The following is a 6,887-nucleotide window of genomic DNA, read 5'->3' as shown; positions in this document are numbered from 1 at the left end:
TAGTTTTATGTTTTATTATGTATCGTTTGTTTATCGCATTCTGCTTTAACGATTGATTAATGCCTGATTTGAAGTAAGTCCTTCTCGTCGCTAATAAGCCCCCTTTGTTTCGTTGTTCACGGTCCTTTAACACCATCGGTTTCAAACAAAGGCTTACCACAATTCCATTTTATTCAGTAGCGCACGTGAGGAGGAATGCGTTCGAAATCCTGTGGCTTCTCGATCTGCTTCCACTTTCAACTAAAATGTTCATAATCTCAGTAACGAGCTACTGTGACGTAAACCATTATAAGTTTAGAATCTTCATATTACAGTGATTAAATCATAAGCGTTAGTCTCGAACGACACACTCCCCCGCTCAAAACAAATTACAGATTTTGAGTTAATGAGCAGAGTCAACAATCGATCAGTTTGATTTTTCTCTATTGTCCTCTTCTGGCAGTAATACGGTAAGTCGGTAGACAGTTCGTTCAACAGTGATATAACCTCTCCCATCGTATTTAGTCACAGCTTCACCTGGCAAGGGAATTCTTGTACTGCACCTCTACCTTAGGAACTTTGTCGTCTTTCCCTGGGTAAATTTTTGACACTCTACCAAGTTTCCACTGTGCCCTGATTTGGACGGTTTGCATGGAGTCTCCAACAATCATATTGCGTTGTGCAGTGTGCCATTTTTGTCTAATAGTAAGGCTGGGAAAGTAATCTCTTGTCCATTTTGTCCAAAAGTTGTTAACGATGCCTTGAATGAATGAAAATCGATGATGTGGGTTGGATATAATTTTGAAAGTTCCACTGGGCACTCTGGCAGTTGATCTTCCTAATAAAAGGTCGTTGGGACATAAATATGTTCCATCGTCAGGTGATGTTGGATGTCTGCCGATGGGTCTCTCACTAATCAAATTTGCGATCTGAAATAAAACTGTCTGTTGTTCTGAAAAGGTCAGAATGCTTTCATGGATGGCTTCGGTAATAGCTCGTTTGACTGGTTTTACAAGAGCCTCCGAAACCCCGTTTTGCCAGGGAGCATCAGCTGTTGTGAATTCCCACTGGAAACATTCTATGGTTCCGAATGCTTTTAATTCTTCCCAGTTTGATCCTTTGGTAACACTCTTCAGTTCTTCATTAGCTGAAATCCGTTATTGTAGTAAAGTTTGGATGGATAACCTCCTAATGAAACGAATCTTCTCAACACCAGTGCTGTAATCCGCTGCGAGATTTAGATACACGGCTCGTGTTCCTAAGCCGTTGAAGATTACTCCGTACGCTTTTCCTGTCGTTCATTGTTTACTTCATCTTTAATTTTGAAGGGACCAAACAAGTCAATAGCTGTGCAATGCCAGGCTGGAGAAGGCTTCAGTCTCTCCTCTGGAAGTTCGTCTATTACTTGCTCACTTAGTTTTGTATCGAACTTTCTGCATATTATACAGTTGTGTTTGATTGATTTCGTCATCTTAAGTAACTGTTTGTAATCCCAGAGAATGTGGAGCGAATTTTATTGGCAGTTGTTGAGACTCTGTAATTTCCCCTTTTATGGACATTCTGCGAATAGACGGGAGAAGCAATGCTCGTAAGGTAACCATATGACTTCGCTTTTGTTTTAACTCATTTCCATCCACCTTGGTGGCACAACCTCCTACGACGTCTATTCCATCTTCACGTAGACGAGGACATAGACGTTTGTATTTTCCTGTCTTGAATTCCTCATCCATGTTCCTCTGAGCTTCTTTGATCCACAGCTCTTCAGCCTTCATGAGACCTTCTGCAGTGAATTCCCTTGTCACATTAAAGAATGTAGGTTTCGGATCTGTGTGATACATCGAATAAACTCCCGCTGTCACTCGTAGCAATCTCTTATAGTCGAAATAATTATTTATGTTACTTCTGGTTACTATATCGTCCTTTATAACTGCATTCGCAATTTTTACGGTTTTCATTATGTCCGGTAATTGTTGTTCAGCGTAATTACGACTTATTGGCCATTCACTCTCGGGTTAGTTAAGGAATGTGGGTCCATCCTGCCAACTACGTATACTAGCAAAACCAAGCTCTCTCGGCTTTTTGCCTCTCGTTAACCAATCGGCAATGTTATACTCGCTCTCGACCAAGTGCCAATCTTTAGGATCAGTGTCTTCTTGAATTTCCCCTATGCGTGTCGCGGCAAAATGTGTTGAAACCATAGGAATCCTTTTAAATCATAGCATGCACTATTTGCGAATCAACGATATGGTAGAACCTCTGGAAATGATATCTGCTCTGCTGTTGTACGAGCACTTTTAGTCGTTTGTTAATTATTGCTCCGCACAGCTCTATGCAATCAATAGACATCTTAATCGGGGCAAGGCGGTTCCCGGACAGAATCAGGCTACTTTTAAACAGGCCACTTTTGAGTTCCCATCTTACGTAAGCACAAGCGCCGAAGGCTTGGCTGGATCCACCGCTAAAGATAATCAATATTGGATCTCCGACTGTATTACGTGGCTTCATGCATCTCTTAAATTTGAAATTGTACATCTTAAGTAGATCTTTGAAGAACATTATCCAATCTCGCTTATTCTCCTCCGGAATAGGATCGTCCCAATTCATCTTGATGTCGCTTGCCCATATCTGACGCACCATTATTTTCGCTCTCGCTGTGAAAGTTCCTGCTAATCCGAGCGGATCGTAGATGCTGTTAACTTGTGAAGGAATAATGCGTTTCGTTAGCTGTTCTGGAATTACGTAGGGTTGCGGATTAGTCTTTAAATCTGTTTCGATGCGCAACTTGTGTTCCTTACGTGAAAAGCTTAATTTAACTTCAAAACATAAGTAATCCTTGACTGGATTCCAGGTTACTCCGAGGACTTCCTCTGTCGATGTATTTGGCGCGCTAGGTATGGCTGTTTTGTCTTGATTTATAGGATCATCTGAAAATATCCAGCCCTTGACTTGGAATCCACCCTTGTTAATCAAATTCTCAATATCGCTGTCAATTTTTTGCGCTGTTGGTAGGTCCTCAGTACTGTTAATGATATCATCCATGTAAGTATTGTCTTGGATAGTGCTGCATGCGGATACTTTTCTCTTCCCATCTCAGCGGTTTTTCTTAGGGTTACTGTAAGTTTAGAATCTTCATATTATAGTGATTAAATCATTAGCGTTAGTACTAGTCTCGAACGACACACCCTTATGCATTAAGCTACTCCCACCTCTTTAGATTTGTAGTTTAAAGAGAATTCTCTTCAGTATTTAGAAATTTCTATTACAGATTCGAATGTGGTGAAGTTTGGGGCAGAAGCGTTTAAAGATCCATATACCTACCTCGGTTTAGACGAGACAGTCCCTGAAGTAGAAGCTTATAGAAGATTTATGACAAGTACAAGGTCGCCAAACCCCGGCTTTAAAGAGGGCATTCGGGACACAATAGGCCATTTCCGAGTTCATGTCTGCCTCCTCTTGAAAGCGAGTCTAAGTGTGAAGTTTTTGTTATGAAAATTAGTTTTCATTCAGATGTAAAGTAGAACTAATTACCATCACAAAAACTTCGCACTTAGACTCGCTTTCAAGATAAGGTAGACATGAATTCGGAAATGGCCTATTATAGCCACCCGAAAGGTCGAAGATATCTGGTTTCGCGAAAAGATGGATTACACGAAGTATCTGGTTTGGAGATATATTGGTACTGCCAATGGCGTGTTCAGAATGACGCCAGGAACATCGCTGGCGAAATCGTACGACCCAAGGAAAAGACCATGGTAAAGTATCTGCCTGCGAAGTGCCAGCGAAATAATACACAATTTTCATATGAACCGGGTAACCCGGCTTGCTCCGTTTCCGGAAGTCAAAAATTATGCCATTTTAGTGATCTCAAAGCGAAGCTATTTTGTCAAAAAAGTTTCGTCCCGTTCACCCAGGCTGGAGTGTTTATATGGGAAAGTTACCGAGCCCGGCTTATCATATGATCAAATCGAAAATTTTACGGAGTGGAAAACAAGCTCGGTTGACTGGGCTCATATGGAGAGGCGCCTAGTTTGGTTTTCGGGTCCTTGGTTGGTTTAAAAAACAAAGTAAAAAAGCTCTCACCATGTGGGTTATTATTTCTGAACAGTTAGTATAATGCCGATCCGTTATATAAGTAAAAATGTAAGATATGAATTTTTATTTCACGTGCAAATCTTGTTGTTTAGGTACCACACCGCGCTAAGCAACAAGGGACTCGTTGCTCTTTCCACCCCTTACATAGACGCCTTTGGTGCAGGAGTGGTGATAACCGCTGCCCACACTATTTACCGTGGTGAGACAAACAGCCAGTACACAACAAATGACAAAGTTATTGCCGTTATGGGTGCGGACTTTCCTTTATCATACTTCCAAAAAAGAGTGTGAAACATAGGCTAACCTTTTATCGGAACATGACCATATACAGTGATAGGTCAATGAAATTTCAAATGTAGTTTTTTTCAGGTCATTATTTTTACTATTGTCGGGATGGGGATCGTGATCGTGATCGTGATCGTGATTGCGATCGTGATCGTGATCATTATCATTATTATGTCACTTTTGGTTCATAACCTGGTAAAATGCCGGCGATAACACATTGACTAGCATCCCTCACAGGGTGTTTATCCTATTAATTGGTGAAATGTTTTCAGACTCCTTACAGATACATATCCAAAATGTAAAGAAAACAACTTCGACTGTTTCGTTCTGGATGCAGCTGGATTTCTAATCATGCACCATGATTTCCTTGTGCCTGATATAACCGTCAAAACACTGGAATATGTCCACATCACCGAAAAAGAAAAAGAAGTTGCCGAAGATCTGCTACAGAAAGGTTATCTGGTGAAAGAAGAATGCCGCAATTTGGAGAAAATCAAACTACAGAACTTTTACGAGCTTAAGATTCCATTACAAGGCGTAAATACGTTGGACAGTGGAGTCCGTTGCAAGAAGTACCAGCTCTCTGGTGTGGTGGGAACTAATGCATTTTTAGGTAAGAAAGTGAATAATTTTGGTGACCTTGTCGACGCGGCCCACGATACTTTTTGCAGCACAATGAATTTTAATGGCAAGCAAGCAAGTAAGAAAAGCTAAGATAAAACTCTTTTGCACTGCACCTGTCAATAACAAGCGAGTCTAAGTTTAGAACCCTAACCAATGAATTTTAAACTGCGGTAAATTCATCTTACAAAGGTCTCCAGAAACAAAACCATTTATTAAACCAGTTTGAAAAGTTTCGTCTTTGATATAAGGTTTTTAGGTTTATCTGTTTTTTTCTTTTCATAATTATGATTTACATCAGTGTAAGATACTATTAGCTTTTGAAGCTCAGAGTTGGCATGTGTCATTGGAAGGGGAAGTAATGGCAGTTAATGTGGACTGGGTATGTGATGTGTTTAAGAATCGTTCGGAACCGTCATCATCGCCGTTATGTTGCATAGTTGATCATAAAAGAAAAAAAACAAAGTTTTCTTGATCCTGTCATTCAACGAGGTCGCTACCGTCGGTCTTTGTTATTTGAATCTCCCGGGAATGCTTGCAAACCACCAATTGGTGCGGGTACTGCTCTAAAAATATAGTTTACATAGCTTCCCTGAAAAACGTTGTCTTTTTGCCTTTTTCTTCCTTCGCAGCACCTCTATTTGTCCTGTGCCCGCAACAGTCGTTCCATCTGAGCAAGTCAATGATCCTTCCGTAAGTGGCTTAGAGAAATGCTTTGACCCAAAATGCAACGAGAAGACAGATTCAGGGTCATGTGACGGGGTAGTGGGTTGCTATTGGTGCGTTAGAGACGAAAACGACACTTCACTTTGCAACAGATACTGCGCTGATATCAACACCTGTTATGGTGGCAAGGAAGGTAGGTTGCATTAAATTTCTTCCTGGTCAATTTGTATAAGAAGCAGTTCTGTTATCGGATGCAACGACTCACTCAGGGGCTTTGAGGTCACCTTCTTTTATGAAAGAATTGGGGGCTTTTCTTATAATCTTACCGTAAATTCTTCAGCATGTAATGTAAATTAGAACAAAATATGTATTTTTACTGGGTGTGATCCAGTTAAAGTAGCGAAGAGGTCATCATTACGAAAGTAAATCTATCATATCGAGTGATAATTTCTACAAGTAAAATGTTACGAGACATGTGGTTCTGGATCAGTCGAAATTGCCATTAGTGATAGGAATTCTCTTGTCAGGTGAAATCCACTGACTTGATTGTTCACTGTAAATAAAAGGATATTGCTTTATCTATTTCTTCAGGCACAAGAGCTCCTGAAAGGAGCCGTGATGCCCCTAAAGACCCCGACAACGATGAGGATGACGACAACACTGGAGGACTGTCGGGTAAAGCCATTGCTTGGTTCCTCTTTGGAGCTATAATTGGCAAACCTACTATTATAATTTTATGTAGAACTTGGTATAAGCTATGTTAGATACCGGTACTTTACATCAGAATCCCTATGTTGGCTCTAAGAGAGTGCGAGTGCCTTACAAATGTAAATTTGTGAATCAACGGCATTTTGATGGTGTTGCTTAAACAAATTGCAACATAATTTTTTTTCTCCGTTAAAAGGTTAAGTACTGTCCACTTACTAACATACAAATAATCACCCAAAATCCCTGTGGTGGGAACATGCCTAAATTAAGCGTTGAAGTTTTGGCCGAAGTAACACAGGATCCCAACTCTCGGAAAGAAAATTGATGTCTGGAAACAGTGTGAATTATTGGTAGTTTTATTCCTTAAATTACTTAATTGTCGTAGGCAATCACTAAACCACCTTGTTTTGTTGAAAAACCTACACAGTAAAAGAGGAATTTGTCTGAGGCTCTCACTACAGGAATCCCAAACCACGGGTGCCCAATAGGCTTAGATAAATTCTGCTTGTAAAATGGCTTTTACTGCTCGAAATTCT

The sequence above is a fragment of the Montipora capricornis genome, chromosome 2, assembly GCF_036669925.1.
Source record: "Montipora capricornis isolate CH-2021 chromosome 2, ASM3666992v2, whole genome shotgun sequence".
Taxonomy (NCBI): domain Eukaryota; kingdom Metazoa; phylum Cnidaria; class Anthozoa; order Scleractinia; family Acroporidae; genus Montipora; species Montipora capricornis.
The sequence above is the reverse complement of the archived record's forward strand: the minus strand, read 5'-3'. Positions refer to the sequence as shown.